The following is a 20,401-nucleotide window of genomic DNA, read 5'->3' as shown; positions in this document are numbered from 1 at the left end:
TCTGCACACAGCCCATCTTACTGCCTGAAAAGGAAAAAAAAAAGCATATTTTTCTCTATTTGTGGCTACTGCAGTTTAAATGAACAGCTAGGATTTCCATAACTATTTTTTTCCTTTTTTTTAACTTTGAACAATTGACATCATTGTGCGTGTGCATTCTGTTTCATTCTGTCCCCTATATAGCTGATGCTTTCCTTGCTGAAAAGATCATAATAAAAATCATATAAGAAAAAAACAATTTAAACACAGTAAAGTTGATAATATCCCCAGGATGAATGGATGTAGATAATGGGAGAATTGGGACCTTTTAAAACATCACGCCCACCATCTAGTTTTGCTCCTGTCTGCCAACCCACACTTGCTGGTCTTGTTCTTGGACGCATGTTGAAAGAGCAGTCCTCGTGGCACTAGATTTTTTTATCCCTGGCCCATTCTTATGAAAGATCAGTGGCTGTGTTGACAATCTCTATTGAAAGAGCAGATTGATCTGTTGATCTGCTTTTTTGTGTGTGGATCATGTTCTTTTATAAGATCTTCCAGAAGATCACCTTTCGAAAGATCACTGTATTATAGAAGTGACCATTATGATTTACAGATCAGGAATGTTGAGACATATTAGGATAAGAAGGAGAAAGATCCAGAGAATGGTCACTGGATGTACATTGACCATTCCTTGTAGCTATGGTAGTTTGTGCTAATTGGAGAGATGTTCATTCTGTTGTGTGCCTTCTGGTGCGGAAATGTGAGGACATCCAAGGCAGTAGAGCTCTTTGCCAGGAAGAGGTCAGTCAGTCTGGAGCAACCAGTCTTCCTAATCATTGGTCCAAGGATCAGTGAAGAGTGTGATTTCCCCTACTCAAGTTAAGAGCATGATGGGTTTCCAAACCTTACACCCTACAAGAATTCCCTGTAGATCTGGATGGGAACATGGAACATGTGCAGGTAGCATCATGAGAGAAGCCGTGCAGAGATTTTTAGTAAACCTCTTTTCTCCTCATTTCCCCTCTAGGAAATACAAAATAAAAAAAACACCTCCCGTCCTCATAACTATATTAAGTATATGCCCCTCAAATGCAAAACCTGAAATATACATGATGTGCCTGACATTTGCACAGTGCCACCCAGGGGAGGAAACTATTCATTACCCAAAGGCAGAATCAGCTGACCCCTGATACCAGAATTGCAGAAACAGAAAAAACAACATGATGCTAAAGTCAATATCTACTGTCTTTGTTTGGTTTAGCTTTAGTATTCCACTGATTCAAATAAAATTGTCCAGAACTTAGAAATGTAACCCACATTTCTGGAAACTGTTCTTGCTAAAATAGGGGTGGAAAAACATGTGGCTAGGTAAAGCTCCACAATCTGCTAATGTATCAAACAGGCTTGAAACAATTGCATATGTATTCCAAAATGATGAATACAACACTGCTGTTTCTAGACTATCTGTAGTTGTGTTAATTGAAGTGATCCTAATCAATGTCATTATACACAAGCAGATGCACTATGTTGAAACATAACACAGGTGGATAAAATAGGTCTCTTCTGACATGTATCCCAAGTCTCCAGAGTGTTGCTCTGCTTCCCTAGACAATAGTTGCTATTGTCAGAATGAGAAAATCTTCATTCTCTGAGGGGGAATGGTTACAAGTCAAGCCAACAATTGATAAAACAGACAATTCAGACATTTCTGTCAGTGTGGGTTGTTGTCAGGGGCTGGAGAGATTTTTGTTGTTGTTTTTAATGTCTCTGTCGTACGTATGTACAAATTGTTCTCAAGCCTACTCTTATCTTTAAGTTCCCAGTACGATAAATCTGGAATAATAAACTTGGTGTGATTTGTGGAAAAAAATAATTATCTTTAAATCATGCATACTATTTCTTATTTATGAAAGGTAAGCCATAAAATTTGCATATAGTAACCCAAGAGTTGGAATCACTCTCTGATTTCCTACCCTCAATGCTCTCACTGGTAGAGACATGCATCCTCTACTTGAGTATCACTGGCTGTTCCAAATGTGTATTCCTCCCTCCCCCCGGGTATATCAGGTCCCACAAGTATCATTCGTATTTTTTAGCTGGGGAATAATTTACATATGAACTTTCTCAGCTCATATCCTCAGTGATGATAACAGCATACACAGAGCATATGTACAGCTTTGTCCACTTAATTATAAAAATCAAGCTCATTCTGATTGAACATATGATAATTAATACACTTAGTCTATGTTATATTTGTAGATTTTTATGATGAAAAAGGAGCACAGCATAATCTAATCTGTTTTCCTGTAAAACAGAAGGCATACAATTTCACCCACTTACCCCTTATTAAGTTCATTTTTTTCTCCTTAGATATGATGCACATACTCCTTTTATAACTTGACTGGATGTAGGAGGTAAAGGCTGTCTGATGAGTAAGCTTGCTTTGTACAAGATTCCCAAACACCCACAGCCTAAGGATAGTTCACATAAAGTTAAGATCAGTTTGAACATTTTGATTGCTCCTCTGAACTATAGACCCCCAGTAAACTGTCAGAGCAATCCACTTTGTGGTACGTGTTTAAATAAATCAAGAGAACACTGGACAATATTTGATTAGTATATGATTTTCAAATGGGCATATATCCATTATTTCTTCGGACAACGCAAAGGACTTTTCTCGTTAGGACAATAAGGACAAACACTTTATTTAAATCAAAGCTGGTTTTGAGTTATTTAAGCACATGCTAGTATGAAAATATTTTCATAGCATAAAACATAATTTCTCTACTCTCTGACTGCTCAAAAGCAGATGAATGGATGATCTTCAAACTTTACAGTAAAATCATCTCATGACATGAGAACATGTATGAGAAATGACATCCTAAAAGTCAAGTTTTCCTCTTTTGCAAGTCTGAAAAGAAAGTCTGTAATATGCCAGGCTCACATCTCTACTATATATGTAATCCAGATTTACAATGGTGAAAGTCAGTAGAGTCACTTTGGATTTGCAGGAGTATAAATGAGATAAGCAGAGATGGCCTAGATAGACCTCAGTGGCCATCTCTGCTTAATCAGTAGAGTCACTAACATAAATATAAGTGGAATTACATGTGAAAAAACTGTCCCCAAATCTTCTCATTTCTAGCTTCACCTACCAACTAAACTATATTGAAAATGTTTCATTTCTGGGTCCCTACAATCTCTGACAACTGGTTTCTGACTCCTCCCCTAGCCTCTTCCATGTGATCTATTCCAAATCATCACACTTCTCCTCTAGTATGTATCTTAGATGCATAGAGATGCTAGCTTTGCAAAATCCAGGTTGACAGGGCAGGCAACTACTGTTTCAATATCAATGGAGGGGACATCAAAGAATTATAGAATCCTAGGACTGGAAGGGACCTCAGGAGGTCATCGAGTCTAGCCCCTGCCTAGAGCAGGATCAACCCCAACCTAATCATCCCAGCCAAGACTTTGTCAAACTGTCCTTGCTCTGCCATCTGTCACTACTGAGAACGGCCTCTCTCCATCCTCTTTAGGTCCTCTTTCTCCCCAGCATAAAACTAATCCAAATCTGAAAGCAGTTTCTTCAACCTATCTTTGTTTCACACAGGCATTTCTGCATCAGCCGCACTTCTTTGACTTTGCGTGCAGTAGCAACATTAAGTACAGCACATTTACATCATTCAAATCAACTTTTCCTGTATTTTTTATGAAGCTTAGATCTTTTTTCTCAAATAAAAGCCACAGTGTTCTAACATGGCACAATGAAATTTTAGAGAAAAGCGTCTCTATTATTTATCTGGGACCAGTCTTCTCCTATCCCTTAACAAAAGCTAACTAATCACAAACGGTGCAAAGCAACAGTCACATTTTAATGCCCTTGTCAATACAGAGAGCTAGTTGCTGATGGTACAGGCATTACTAAAAACTGTGTTGCCTTGTCTCAATCTGCTGTTCCCTAAAATATCCCAGTGCAAAGAAGCTAAAGATAGACTCTAGCCTATACGTGAGCTATGATGTGTTCAAGCAGGTGGAAGCCAGGATTAGAAGGCTTTCAACAGCACCAAGGAAGGGCCGGCTGTAAGGCGTGTCCAGACTGCAGCCTCGAAAAAGGACTTCATTTGCCCTCCCTCAGCAGAACTCATGGTAAATCTCTGCCACTGCAGATTGATTTAGAAAGTCCTTACTGACTGTGGTAAAAATGTGAATCAATATGTTTTGACATCTTCTTATTTTGGTCTTTTTTGCCAGTTTTGAAATTTTGTCCTATTGGCATTCAGCATATTGATCATAAGAGGGAGAAAAAAAATTCTTCACAGGCATTTTCCCTCCCAGCAGATAGCTGCTGTCAGTACATCCAAGAGGCCAGTTCCCACCAACATTTGTTCACAATCCATTTCTGCACCAGAATTCCACCATCCTAGTGCCTCATTCTTTCCAGCTGGACTGTGAACCCACTGCTGTGTACAGCTTGGAATATGTACATCTCCTTTGTCTTGTAAACTGAGATTCTGCAGCATGGAACTAGATATATTTTAAAGAGGCTGTGTAGGGGAGTGGTCTGCCTGGCCCTTCAAGGGTATTAGGACTGAACAGATTTCTTGCTCTACCCAGTTTCCTGTCATTACAAACTATTACTGCATAATGATCTCAGAATGTTTGGTATTGAGTAATCTCCCTCCCACCCTGATATACAGACACTGTTGAAGAAACAGTGTCTGCAATAACATGGGTGTTTATTTGGACTTCTTCACTGTGTTAGCTTATTTCGTAATATGAAAAGCTGATGTTCAAATTGGATACAAGATCACAGGGGGAGGGCAGCCACACCTAATGTTTCTGAATGAATAGATATCTGCCTGTATCCGTCTAAAGAGATGCGTGTTGAAGACTTTGTGTCATTTCCCTACTGAGTCATTTCCCCACTGCTGAGAGCATGCCCTTTGAGCTGTTTAGCTCTTGTTTCTTCTTGCTAGTGCAATTCTGTGATGTGCACGGTGTCAGAGGATAGGGAAAGTAGCTCCCATTCCAAGCACTTCCGTGACTCAGAAGCACATGGAGGATTAGAATGCATGTTGATCAGCACAACCTATGTTAGCTGCAGACAATTAGTGTGCACTAACCTATTCCTTCAAACACCCCATACAACCTGCCTCTGTGAGCTGGCCTTGAGCATTAGGAACATTTGTAATCATGACCAGGTCAGCTTGCCCAGTGGTTTAGCCATTAAGGAAGCACTGGGAATATATTCTGCCTTCCTCCCACATGTGTACCAGATTAGGATTTGTTGTTCCCTGAACCTTCAGTCATCCTCACTGCACTATGGGCAGCTCAAATTTCTACTCTATGGCTTTAGGCTTAAAACACCTTCTGATTGAGCCTGACACTCTGTCATCACGAGTCAAGCAGTGGAGCTTGAGATATTTACCTATCAGAACATTCACATAGCTGAGAAAGACCACCAAAATATAGGCTACATCTTTCTATGGGAAGTGCTGAGATGGCCACTTCCAAACATGATTATTACCCTGGAGGCAAATTTAGTGTGTGTGTGTGTGTGTGTGTGTGTTGCTAAGTAAACTCTCTACTATCCAGAATATTTGAATATCCAGCAACGTCCCTGTCCTGGGGCTGCTGGATATGAAAGATTTTACTGTAAAGAGGTATACCTAGCAATGCATAACACTAAAGAAAAACAAGATTAGATATTGAGAAACAGACAAAAATGTATGCAGAGTACTTTATTTACCAACAACAGTAGTATTATACACTGTAAAACAGTAGTATTATACACTGTAAACATACTGTATTTGCTGTATTTATTTGTATTTACCTTCACTATACTGTACTTACGAAAAATGTAACTACAATTTACTTATGGTTAAAATGCTGGTTGTTGGAGAGTTCTGGATAATAGAATGCCAGGTATGAAAGAGTTTCCTGTGTCCCCATTTTACAGATAGGGAAACAGACAAGCTGTCAGCAATATAGGCAGGAATTGAACCCCAAAATTCAGATTCTCTGTTCTGCTTTCTAAGCATTAGGCAATCATCCCTACTGGCTACTTATTTGATCTGTGTCCTTTTCCAAAGGCATAACTGAGAAAGATTGCTCAATGGTCAAAGAGTTTCTAGGGGATATAGAAGAAAATAAAATGAACAGAGCAGATGCATAGTATGTGGTTGCATTTTTGGCATGGTTAATTCTCGTTAGTTTAAGAATGTATGTCATGCAACTGTACTGGTGAGGCACACATTGTTTAGCAGAGGAAGTCTTCTGGACAGACAAGAGAAAAAGAAGAGCTTCTGCAAAGTTTACATTTCAAACAAGTTAAAATGTTCACGATCACCAGCAGGCAAATGTTAGTATTAACATCTGAGCTTTATTACAAGCGCCTGTTTATAATCCTAATCAGTATCCCAACCAGACGAAAATGATTATAATGGAGATATCCTTTTGTTTCCTATTTAATGAATTTGCACATTTACATTTTGAAAATTAATTCCTGTGACTCTATTTCAGCTTGTGTGTTATGGACAATTTGTAATCACTTGTGAAAGATGAGACCCAAGGCACACTTAATGGGGATGTTTTAATAGTGCAGATGGCAAAACAGCCTATAGAAGCCGGTCTGGTGGGTATTTAGTGAAAGCAAATTCAGTCAAAATGCATCAAAGATGACATACTGTACAACTGCTGTACTGGGAACCTCTATTAAATTTTCACACGTTTAACTCTCCCCTGCACCCCTTTTAATTATAATTTTGCAAGAAAAAGTAGAAGACATGTGTACCTTCCTGCATGCAACAGGGAAGGTCAACAGTAATCAGTGATCAGAATGAAATTTCACTGTGGCTCAATACGTTTGGGTTAGGAGGAATATTCTAAACTACTGAGTGTGGAAGAACATGAATAAAGAGGAATTTTCATCACCATCCACAGGCAATGGTAGGATGCTAAGCCCACCCAGGCACACCCACCCATGCCTCCTGTTTGTTCAGGATGCAATCAACTTCCCACTTGCATGGCAAGAAAAATGGGTTCAAGTAATTCTTGGAAGTAGGCTCTTGATTTTCAAGGGAACATCTGAGTCCTTTTGCAGCTGAAGTACTTTGATGTGTACATTTAACATCTGACAACCCAGTAAGACCATTCCTGGTGTGTAAAGCTAAATATGTAAATACATTTTTGCAGCATCAACATCACAACCAGCAAGATCTTTGGAATAAGATTCTTTTCCACACAGCTTGTCTGTAAAGAACCCAGTACATTTTGGGTGCCAAGTAAACAAGCTATGATCAATATGATAATAACAATAAATAACTCTCACATGTGTATGACACATTCAGCCTCACTTCCTGTCAGGAAGGAACTTTCAAAGTAGTTTAACTAATAGTCCAAAATGACCTCTTTACCAAGGCCCCAATTCCCCTAGTCCATTTTGTGTTGAGTTAGGCATGAAAATAGTTTTCATCCCATAGGTGAGCTAGGCAGGGCAAAGCTTTCCTTCACCTGATCCTGCTTTGGTTTCAGAATGAGAGAGGCACCTAGACACTAACACTCAGGCATTGTCCACTTGCCCAGTGACAGAAATTTATGTACCTCATAGGCTACGTCTACACGTGCAGCCAACATCGAAATAGGCTATTTCGATGAATAACGTCTACACGTCCTCCAGGGCCGGCAACATCGATGTTCAACTTCAACGTTGCTCAGCCCAACATCGAAATAGGCGCAGCAAGGGAACGTCTACACGTCAAAGTAGCACACATCGAAATAGGGATGCCAGGCACAGCTGCAGACAGGGTCACAGGGCGGACTCAACAGCAAGCCGCTCCCTTAAAGGGCCCCTCCCAGACACAGTTGCACTAAACAACACAAGATACACAGAGCTGACAACTGGTTGCAGACCCTGTGCCTGCAGCATAGATCCCCAGCTGCCGCAGAAGCAGCCAGAAGCCCTGGGCTAAGGGCTGCTGCCCAAGGTGACCATAGAGCCCCGCAGGGGCTGGAGAGAGAGCATCTCTCAACCCCCCAGCTGATGGCCGCCATGGAGGACCCGGCAATTTCGACGTTGCAGGACGCGGATCGTCTACACGGTCCCTACTTCGACGTTGAACGTCGAAGTAGGGCGCTATTCCTATCTCCTCATGAGGTTAGCGACTTCGACGTCTCACCACCTAACGTCGAAGTTAACTTCGAAATAGCGCCCGACGCATGTAGATACGACGGGCGCTATTTCGAAGTTGGTGCCGCTACTTCGAAGTAGCGTGCACGTGTAGACGCAGCTACTGAGTTTTACAGTGAAAATGTAGGTGCCAAAGGATTTTAGGTGCCCCCAGGGCTAAGCAGCACGTGATCAGGAGTTTTGAGGCTGTCATTGGCATCTATATTTTCAACTTAGACACTTAAGTTCATTTGTGACTTGGGGCCCAAGTGTTTATAACTCTCCGTAAGTAAAATCCTGTGATAGGGCAGAGAGGCTCAAGACCAGCAGTGAAGTAGATAGGGAGAAACGGTGGAGGGGAGGGGAAATAAATGGAAAGAGTCTAGTTCGGTTCACGGCTGACTTGCTGAGAAGCAGAAAGGAGCCCAGCTTGGACAGATCTTTGTCAGCAGCATTCTAAAGAGGTGGACCTGCACCCACCAAAGCAGAACAGCCACTAAGGAGTAGTTAGATCCCTAGCAGCAGGTGACAGGTGAATAAGAGACTGAGTACCAGGCCTGAAGGAAAGGGCAGTGGAGCCCCATGGGAAGAGTAGAAGGCACCTCAGTATTAAACCATTTTCTTTGTGTTTAGAACATGGTAGGGCAAGGTTCCTCCAACTCCCCTTCTTACTCATGATGGGGACAGTCTAAAGGGATAATTAGCTGGAGGGCTGAAACACACCTCAGTGCATACAAAAAGCAGAGGTTTCTTCACCCCTGTAAGCTGTGTGGGTGTGTTGGGACACCTAGAAAATCCATTGGGGGAGCTACTACAAATATCACCAGAAGAAGTGCAACCAAAACATGGATCACTTATAAATTCACCTTCTTCTATGCAAATAGGAAGACTACAACACTTCTATTTACCATAATTTATTTGATAGACATTACTTAAGCAAGGGGTACCAGCAGTAGTGTCTTAAAAAAGAATGGTAACATTTAAACGAAAATGGCTGGGTTATTTTCCATCTTTTTAAAGAATAAGCACCATTTAGTAACATTTACTGCCACTTGCCCTGAAATTGCTAACAAGAAATCTATATTGTAAAGGAAACTTCCATGAGGAAAGTGAAGTGTTCTGTTCATGAATTCAGTCTAGCCTTGATTATGATCAATATTAATGTAAACCTAACAGAAAAAAAATGTGATCTCAAACTTCTCAAGACTTTTACCTAATATAAAAAATGCACAGAAGTTACATCTCTCTCATTCTGAATCTAGAGAACCTTTGTACCTCAGGCATGAAAGCTGGCTGCAAAGACTGAATGCCATGCTTATTTTACATACAGTAATGCATCTTGGTCTGCACTATGTTTTATTTTCTGTTACGCTATTGGAAGGATGAACTGGGTCAGATAAAATGTGAACTGATGGCAAACTTTCACCCAAATCTCAAACTAAATTGAATCCAAGCTATCCGCAAGATAAAGTTCATTTGTCTGCATGTAAGAAAACAGCATGCTTTTTCCATTTCTTTCCAAAGGTTTATTTACAAAGGATACAATAGTGCAGATTTTCCTATTTTTATGAAGGAAGACTCTGTTTCACTGTCCTATATCAGTCTGTATCATTCTTACAAGTGAGTAAGTAATTCACAAGTAATAATTTTCCATTGATCTTTGCCTTATTTCCCTTCACCTAAAAATGTCTGATCACGCAGATATTCCTTCAAATGTACATCTAATTTATTTTTTTTCAATTAAGTATTGTTATTAATCTGGTTAGCTTTATTACATAGTTCTCCCCATGTAAGCAATGTGAGCCAGGTTGTGCACAATAAATGAGTGTAATAGCTTGTGCTCTGTGAAGCCAACAAAACTACTCATAGGCCATGTTGACATGAGAAGCTTTTCCCAGCAAAACTTGGCTTTTGTCGCAAAAACCCGTGGAGCTACACACAAAATGTGACAGTTCGACAACAAAACCTGGCACATCCACCAGCAGCATTTTACCTCTCCCTGTTTATGTATAACGCCTCTCTCTACAATGCTCAGTCAATAAAACAGCTGTGTAGATGCTCCAGGGCCCTTTTGTCAACAGATAGTGCTTCTGGTTCACTGGGCAGTCCTGTTTGCAGAGCTTCCTGTCAGCTGTTCTGTCGAGAGAGAACCGGGCAGGCTGACTGCTCTCTGTTGACACAGTAAATTGCTCTTTCAATCTGCTTTTCTATGTAGACACAATTTGTCAACAGAGGTGCTGCAGGGAAATCTCTTCCGACAGTGACATCTGTTGACAGAGGTTTCCTCTGTTGACGTGGCCTACAGTGTAAGACACTCAGACACAGTTTGTGAATGATGGTGGCAAACTCTTCCCTATGTTATATTTGCTATGTGAGACATTGGTTCTGATTGGTCAGCAAAGTCATATGATGCTGCCACTGATATGACTGTCTGACTAAGGAAGCTCTGTAGTCATAGATATTCCATCAATGCAAATGTGAAATTTGGTTTCTGCGAATATTTAAGCTAGAAAAAAAAACATGTATGCAAATTGGTGTGGGAAATGAAAACAAATGGAGCATGTACAAAGGATTTTTGTTTTTAAAGTGAATGAATATTTTTAGAGTCGTCTCTGAAGTATTCATACACTTCTAATTCTTACTATAAAATCACGGCGGTTACAATTCTTTACATGTATCATATAACACACTTTCGTTGTAAGAAATTCAAAGCACTTGATGATCATTTATGGCCGTTAAAATTCACGATACTGCTGGGGAGTCCAGTAGGGACCATTTATTATTCCCTTATTGTGTATGAGGAAACTGAGGTAAAGAAGTTAAGGGTGTGTCTACAATGGAATTGAAAACCCAGAGCTGGCCCAGGTCAGCTGTCTTATGCTCATGGGACTTGGGCTAAGGGCCTGTTTAACTGTGATGTAAACATATATTATCTGGATGGAGGCCTATCTCAAGACCCAGTTCAGAGGTAAGGTCCCAGATCTGAGGTGGCAGCCCAAACCGAAACCTGAATGTCTACAACTAATTAATTTAATTAAATTAAATTAAATTAAACAGCCTCTTAAAATAAGTCCCGCAAACCTAAATCAACTGTCTTGGGCCAGCCCTGAGTGTCTAAATTCAGTGTTGACATACCCTATGACTTTCCCAAAGTCAAGTGAGTCAGTGAATCAAAAGACATGACTCTGGGATAGAACTGTGTGACAAATTTCCCCTATAAATCTGAAAATTGGCCCTTGATTTTCAAAATGCTCCACAGGTTTCTAAAACCTAGGCCACATTTCATGTACCAAAGAATGATTAGTGATTGAGGGTGTTTCATATACTTTTAATCAAATCCAGAAAACAATTGGCAGTTTCAATTATACTTTCCTTTCCTCTTGTCAAGTTCATTAGAACATGAAGTTCAAAATAAACCTGAGGTAAGGAGAAACTCCTGTAATTAGTACAATACCACCCTTTTTTTTTTTTTAAAAAAAAATCCCCAATAGCTTTGAAATTAAATCGCTGAGTTTTTAATGACTCTAGGCCCTTTTGTATTCATCAGCTATTACTACATACCACTGTCTCCCCGTTACTTGTGGGAGCTCAGGACTTTAATGATTTAGGAACTTACAGTAAGAATGCGAGAGAAAACAAGTGTTGTCTACACAGATCACGACTCTCTGAAACAACCAAAAAGTTTCCCAAAACCAACAGAAAATGAAAACATTCCTCACCAAATATAAACTTACTTGGTTTGGCCACAGTCTCAAACCCAGATCCTATTTTGAATTTCAAAATCAGCCCATATCATTACAATGAGCCAAGCCAAAACCCCAGGTCAACCAACCTGAAGTGTTCGAAATCTATATCCAGACTACAAGTCTGTGGCATGAAAGCATTTCTTCTTACAGTAGAGGCCTGAGTTAATTGAAACCACTTATGAAGTGGTTTTCATTTAAACTTTGGATTATTCCAAACTCTGAATTGCACCAAGGAAAAGGGAGAAAAGTAGATGAGCCGCAGATGATTGTGCATGACTGGTTTCTTCTAAATTAAGAGTACTTTAGTTAATAGCATTTATTTTGATAATTCAACCATTTGCTTTTTATGCGGTGTCTAGCTACTTTCACATCAAACATAAAATATGACCCTCTCATCAGAGGCTGTAGGTTGTTCATTTTTATAAAAGTTTCTATCATGACAACACGATCTTTAGCTATAAATTATTAGCACATTGAGGTTGGCTACAGACAAGGGTACAGAAAGGTGACTGAATGATATAAAGGGCATCTGGAACATATCCATACATTTACTGCTCTTCAATAATGAATTATTATTAAAGCACCATTTGTATATCAGTTGAGACACAGAACTGAAGGAATTAGAATTTAAATAATCACTTCTCAGAGGAGCACTTCTCATTTAAAGAACAAAGAGTCCAATCTGTGAGATGCAGAATCTGTGCTTGGAACTCCAGTTGGAGTCATTGGGTGTTTGTACGGAGGAAGGCAGCAAGATGGGGCCTACAGAAACTGCCATTAGGAGAAGAGACTGGTGGTCGGTCTATTGAAGTATTATACTCCAACAATGAAGAAGTTGGCTGCCTCAGAAACAGATGAAACAGCTGCATAATATACCTACTTGGGCATTATTACACCACTGGTGGATTTTTTCCTCACACACTCAAGCCAGCTGCTGTTTGGTTTATGCCCAGAATAATTAGGACTGAAATAGCCTTTGTAGTTTTTATCCTAGCTATAGTATATCCAGATGTCACTATTATTCATATAAAAGTCTAATCCTCATCTGAATCTTACTGAACCATTTCCCTCAATATTTTCCCACGTCAAAAAAATTCACAGGTGGATTATTCTTTATATAAATTTCATTTTAGAAACAATATTTCAATAAATTTCTTCATGTGTTCCCTTTTCTTGTATTATGGGAAGGGTAAAAAAAGAGAGCTCAAATGATCTTCCTTATACTATTAATTAAGCATCTCATACACTGTACATTTTCCCTTACTAATTAGCCCTATATGCTTCACTTCATAAAATATCTTTTCTTACCTTCCCCTTCCCAAATACACATAATCATTTTCATGTTGTCATTTTTCTATACCTTTCCTTTTCTTCTCCTATAGGACGTTAACACAGTTATTGAAAAAGTGAGCTACTCAATTTAAACTGATTGATCATATTTCCAGGCCCAGTGACGGGGATGTGGGGAGAAAAGGGGGTAGTTGCTCTGGGGTCCAGCTATTTAAAAAGGCCCAGAGCTCCTGGCTTTTGCCGTCATTGCTGCAGAAGTGGCAGCAAACAGAGCCCTGGGCCCTTTAAGTCACTCTGTATTCTCTGGGTGGTTCTGAGGGCTGGAGTTGGGGGCAGCATGGTGCATTCCGAGCAGTGCTGAAGGCTGACTGTCCCTCCCCGGCTCATTCTGCTTGAGTCCACGCCCCTTCCAAGAGCAGAGATCTCCCCTCTCCCCCACATCAAGGCTTTCGGCCCCCTTTGCACATTGCAGAGGGTTAACAGTAAAAATAAAGATTTATGAGTATTCAATAATAATGAAATAAAAATATTTTATAATCAATTGATATTTAAAGTAATATTAAATAGGCATCCAACTAAATTTATCATTTATATTTAGTACCATAAGAATTACCTGTGAAATCAATATAATTTGTAATTAAAAGTTGAATTTTTGGTATCTCATTTCTAGGAACTGTACAAAAAGATCAAACATATTCCAGCCCTCAGAAAGAGGAGAATATATATGCTTTTGAACCAGTTTATTCAGGAGACAGTAGACCACCATCGTTAACAGAGAGAAATCCTGACTCCATTGAAGTCAATGAGAGTTTTGTCATCATTTAGTGAATTCACCCCAGATCACATGGTTCTGCCCATGTTTGGAAACAATGGCACAGTAAAGAAAGCACAAAGCCTGTTTTACAGATTGAATACATTTGGATTCAGAATATGATCATGTGAAGTGTAGAGCTCTTTCTGTAAAGTCTTGAAACTCAATCTTGCAGCATTTAGGGCCAACATTTTCACAGACTCTTCTGTAAGGCATTTGACCTTGTACACATTTTTGTACATTGATTAAAAACTAATGAAGATATAAAGTTAACATCACACACATTAAATGGATTAAAAACGGTGATTGATAGAGCTCGAAGTGTTGTTATAAATCAAATTAAATCATCAAAAATGGGTGTTTCTCTACTGGGGCTCTACAAGGATTGCTTCTTGACCCTACACTGATTAAATTTTGTTATTAATGACCTGGAAGAAAGCACAAAAGTATGTCCGATAAAGTTTGTAATTGACACATAAAAAAAGGAGGAAGTATGGTTAATAATGAAGTGGGCAGATCACTGTTTCAGAGTGATCTGCATTGCTTAACAAACTGGGTTCAAACAAATTATATACATCTCAGAACAATACATATGTTACTTACATAGCAGGGGGTGTTATCCTGGGAAGCAGTGATTGAAAATAGAATTTGTGGGTTGTGATGGACAATCAGCTAAACATGAATTCTCAGTGTGACACTGTGGCCAAAATGATTAATGTGATCCTTGCTACATAAACAAGGGACTCTTGAATAGGAGTACAGAGGTTACTTTATCTGTGTATTTGGCACTGCTATGACAGTAGCTGGAATCCTATGCCTAGGTCTGGAATCCACAATTTAAGAAAGGCATTGATAAATTGAAAAGGAGCTAAGGAAGAGCCATGAGAATGATTAAAGAATTAATGATAGGTTCAAGAAGCTCAGTCTATACTGATAGATTGAAGGACCTCAATGTATTTAGCTTAACAAAGACAACAAAGAGGTGACCTGATCACACTATAAATATGTACTTAGGGAACAACTATTAAATAATGGGCTCTTCAATTTTGCAGAGAATATAATCATATGGTCTAGTAGCTAGAAATTGGAATGAGGAACTTCAGAATGTAAATAAGGCCCTTCCCTTATAATTACCACTGGAACAACTTAGAAAGGGTTGTTGTGGATTTTCCAAGTCTGACCATTTTAAAATCCAGATTGGATATTTTGTTCTGAAAAATCTGCTCCAGGAATTGTTTTGAAGAAGGTCTCTGACCTGCGTTATATAAGGTTCAGACTAGATGACCTCCACTGTTCCTTCTGTCGTTGGACTACATTAATCTGTCAGTATTCACAGATTCTACTAATTTCACCTGGAGCTGTGGATACTCAATACTGCTGAATATCAAATTTCTAGAATTTAAGTCCCCCATCCTCCCTGCAGTCTGTTTTTCCCTTTTGCCTCTTTACAGACAGGGAGGGGTTATTTTTCGTTTTGTTTTGTTTTTTAAATCTTTAAATCCCGCACTTCTAGTTCCCTTTCAGATCACAGAGTATTGATTGGATACCAGTGAAAAGTTAGTCAGTTTGTTTTATTTTATTGGCTACCAACTCCAAAATACGACTATTTTATAGCACAGTCAAGGGAAGTACAACTTTAACTCCATGTCTGGGCAAATAAAATAAACTTCCAATGACTTCACTTGTCCTGATAGAGTAGTTAACAGGAAGGATGTGAATCAAGGTTGTAAAGACAGGCATTCCTTCGTGACATCCTCACTAATTCAAACAGATTCACCTAGGCTTGTGAAACAGAGCTGCACACAGTTTGCCCCATACTTGATTATGTAACCCTAAACCAACTTGTCCTGATTCTGAACCTTATAAGTGAACTTCATATTAGTATTCAGTCATGTCTTTTGTGATTTGTTGGCTTCAAAAGTACATGCCTTTCAAATGGAAAATCATGTGTGTAATGTAACAACCTAAGGTTGATATGGCCCCTAAGCATAGTTCAGAAATTAATGTGTGCTATGTTACTGCTGAATATCAGTTTCCTTTCAGTACTAATTTAAAGGGAGATTTTCAAAGACACAAATAGCAGTTAAGTGGCTAATTCTTACTGAGGGTAAACAAGAGTTAGGTGACTAGTAGCTTTTCATTCTTAAGAAAATCTCTCACTTAAAATACACTTTTCAATGTGTGTCAATGTTTGGCCTTGTCAACAATTCATTTTATACTGTCTATTTCAATCTACCTAAGCAGTGTTATTTGATGTACAGATTGAAACTCTCTAGTCTGGCACCCTCAGGATCTGACCAGGGCCAAAAGAGAGAATTTCCCAAATCTTGGAAGGTCAATGTTGTTTAGAAGCATTGCCAACACTTCTACTACTTACTGGGCTCTTAGAATACATTTGGGGCAAATTACAACTAAATAACAGCACAGAACACTATGGCTGCATCTACGCTACCACTCCCTTCCTGAAAAAAATTAGGAAGAAGGTTGCTTTTGAAAGTGCAGCTTCCTTTCAAGGGAACCCCATCTAAGAAGCCATTTTGCATTTCAGCGAGCTTCCAGAAATGAATATTGGCCATTGTAAAGATTGCAGCAAGTTTCAAACTCCAAATCTAAGCTCCACTAGACTTTGAGGGCATATAGCTCTAGGCTTGGGTGCCCAATTTTAATATGTGTGTTTGGGAGCACTTGGCAGCATAATTTTATCCAGTTAAATGCACTTTTCAAAACTAATAACATTGGCACATCTAACACATTATGGATTAAGAGGTGGGAAAATAAACTCATTCTACAAAGCAAAGAGCATGGTAAGCAGGTTCCACAAAACATGGTGAAAAATATGCACTATCCTAGAGAAACAAGAAAGAAGAAACTGATTTTGGCCAGGGAGCTCTACAAGGTTAGCATTAAATATCAAGTTGCAGCCCATAATTATTTTTTGTTGACTTTGTTATAAACTCTCGCCTTCATGGTGGAAATCTTGGCAGCCAAATCCTTTAAGCAGCACTTGCATACAGTTCTCCTATGGGTGATGTACCTTTGGGGCCCAGTATCCTGCGTTCAGTGGCTTGATATTTTCTCTTCAATTGAGGTGTATCAACTAAAAGCCCAGAAAGCAAGTCAGCCTGGGCATGAGACAAAATGTCTCAAAACCACACAGCCGGCATTATATACTGCTCACTTGTTTCTTTTTCTTCTCTGATCAGGAGTCAGGAGAAGGGGAGGGGGAATAACACACCAGCTGTTAATCACTGCGTGCCATGATTCATCCAAAAGTTTACCAAAATCTTTGTATTACTACCGTGTGTTACAACTACTGCACTCATTACTCTAGCCATATCAAAATGATAAGAAAGGGAACACAAGATAGTGTTAGGGAAAAACTATTTAGCTTATGAATTTGGGTAGATGGAATGAGGTTACTGCTGTCCTCCTGACACTATGTTAGTGGCTGCAGGACACCACAGTTTGGATGTATTATGGGAGATGGAATAGTTCCATTTCCTGTCTCCCCCCAGTGATTCAATATCCTACTTCAACCAATCACTAGGGATGAAGCTGTAACATGAGAATCACAGTAAATAATTACACCTCTCTAGGAGTCAACTAGAATCTTCCCTAGTCTATACTATAGATTTAGGTTAATGCAAAGCAGCCTGTGTTGATCTAATTCTGTAAGGCTATGGCTACACTATGGTAAACTCTATGGTTAAACCTATGGCACTGAGTTCAAAATAGGTTACCTTGAAATAACTTACACAATTTGTGTAAGTTATTTCGAGTTATGGCTACTGTGTAGCCATAGCCTAAATGTCTACACTAAAATTTGATGATGCCAGTGTAACTAGCCTATAACACTGACTTAATAATGCCACTTTCACAACAGGCACAATCAACATTAATGTACTTACATCTACTCAATGGAGATATTGTATTATTTATAACAACTGCTTCTGGTCTGCAGAAATCATACTGCAACATCCAACAGTTCAGTTGGTGCAAGCGCTTCCAGAGAAGAGACACACTGCCAGTATAATTACTGGGGCAGCCGTATGTCGACATAACTAAAGTCTATAATTTTATAGTGCAAACATGACCTTCCATGTTCCTTGTCCTCCCTCTATAGAAAAGGAAATTCCTTCACATTTCTTTGTGAAGGGTCTTCATCCTTTCTATGCACTCCCCCCAACTATTCTGGTCAGTGAGGTGGAGGTGAGAGGAACCAGAGCACCCTATCCAGTCAGACCATTAGCTCGGCACTTTTTCTCACAGATGAGACAAGATGGGAGTTATTCCCACTTACTACTGGGCTGTGCAGCAAAGTATATCCAGTAACCACTCTGCGCTTCAGCTTACCCATCAGAAAAAGGAAACACATATCCCATAGGAGTGTGTGGGACTTGATTAATTTTTGAAAAACAAATAGCTTCAAATGAAAATGTCTTCAATGTCTTCCTCTCCAAAAACCATGTTGAGAATACTATACATATTTAGAGGTGCACTAGTTTCCCTGTCCTTTCTTCAGTTCTTGACAATGTATGTTGCATTGTGATTTCTGGCAGAGATGCCCAGACACTGAGCAGTATTCAGCCTTGTAGATGTTCACGTGCAGATAAGCAAACTCAGTTTGCTGGTTTTGGTTATTCTATGGCTCACTTTATAGCCTCATATTATGAAGTTATTGATTTTTATTGTTATTTTTTTAATCTGGCAGGTTTTAGTGCAAAGTAAACACTCATGTTTTTAAAGGAATGAGAGAGAGAGGCCCATCACTTGCATTTAATTACGCTAAACAAGCTCTTTAGATTATTTGTTCCGAAATTCCCCTAATTAGAGCTTGCCCTCCAGGTAACGCTCTGATCTGATTTACCAGTGGGTATAAATTAAGGACATTATGTAATTAGCCCTAAGACCACAAATGGAAGGAACAGCTGGGTGACTCAGAGGGGAAGGAAATAAACAGCTCTTGTGCAGCTTTTTAATATATATATAGCCTATTTTTCTAAGTATAGTATGCAATGACACTGTAATCAGTACAAAAAGATCTTATGTCTGTATTTGTCTTCAAAGATGGCACTTGATATTTTGTTAAGAATCATCCTGGAACTTTTCCAGACTTGACATGTTGTTGAGGCTTGTTTTGGACTCACATCCATCTTTTTTAAAATAAATCAAAGTTTTAAGATATGGGTGAAAGTCAGCCTTCACTTATGAGCAATGACACTTCCATCAGCTTCCTGTGACTTTCACAGGGATCTCCAGGTCTTTCAGAGCTCTAAATATTCTCCCTACATTCTGGTCCCTATATTTTCCTTTTATCTGATGGTGCCTTTCTAGACTATCTAGTTTTACAGTTGATATCATGATGGAATAGAGCTGGTAGGAAAAAGTGGTATCATAACACTTTTCTACAATTTTTGCTGACTACTTAAAAACATAATGAACAAAAATCCCAGATGGGTCTCTAGCTAGAAAAATAATGTCCTCACCATTATTATTATTGTTGTTATTATTATTATTACCTCATTGAATGTCAAATTTTCAACTAACAGTCAAAAAGTCTTATTTCAGAAAATTTTGTCTGGCTCTAGAGTATACCATTTAAATAACTGTTCCTTCCTTTCTCAACCATGTTCTCTCTCACACTCCAGCCACAAAGCAGGAATCCTCAGACACTGTGTGGCTAATCAGATTGAAAAAGTTATGACAATCACTCATCTAATTTTGGCACTTCCAACTTTTCTCTTAACCTCCACTTCTAACTGTAATACCATATTTCCTATATATTCTTATTGTCTTCTTTTTATGCCCCTCCCCCAAACCATCTAATCCTGGATTCTCTCAGTTTTTCTATAACTAGTACCACCTTCATACTTTTTCTAATTCATGTGTTCGTAACCTACTATATCCTCACAACTCCAAGCATCCATCTTAACTAGTTCAGTATAAGTGATTTGTAATAATAATTTAATATATTCCAATTATACAGCAGTGCTGCCCAGTCTGTGACTTTTGAGGGTGAGTGCATTGAGAAATAAGTGTATGTAAGATTATTTGGGACTTGCTCAAAGTGAACATAAACTACAGGTTGGACCTCCATGATCCAGCACCCTCCGGATCTTAGGGGTCCCAAAAGAGACAGTTTGCTGGACCAAGGGAGGTCAGTTCTGGACCCTCTTTAGACAGATTCCAAACTCTCCTGGGATCCATCAGCGGACCAGACTGGGCTCCCTTTGGCTTATTTACCCTCAGCCCAGCTCTGCTCCCAGCTCTGGCCACTGATCTGGCTCTCCACCTGGTCACCAGCCAGGCTGTGCTGCTGGCCCTGGCCTACCTCCCTGGAGGCTGGTGTCCCTGCACTAAAATCCCTGGTTGAGATCTGCTACTGGTCCACCCGCTGCTGCT

The sequence above is a fragment of the Carettochelys insculpta genome, chromosome 6, assembly GCF_033958435.1.
Source record: "Carettochelys insculpta isolate YL-2023 chromosome 6, ASM3395843v1, whole genome shotgun sequence".
NCBI lineage: Eukaryota > Metazoa > Chordata > Testudines > Carettochelyidae > Carettochelys > Carettochelys insculpta.
The sequence above is the reverse complement of the archived record's forward strand: the minus strand, read 5'-3'. Positions refer to the sequence as shown.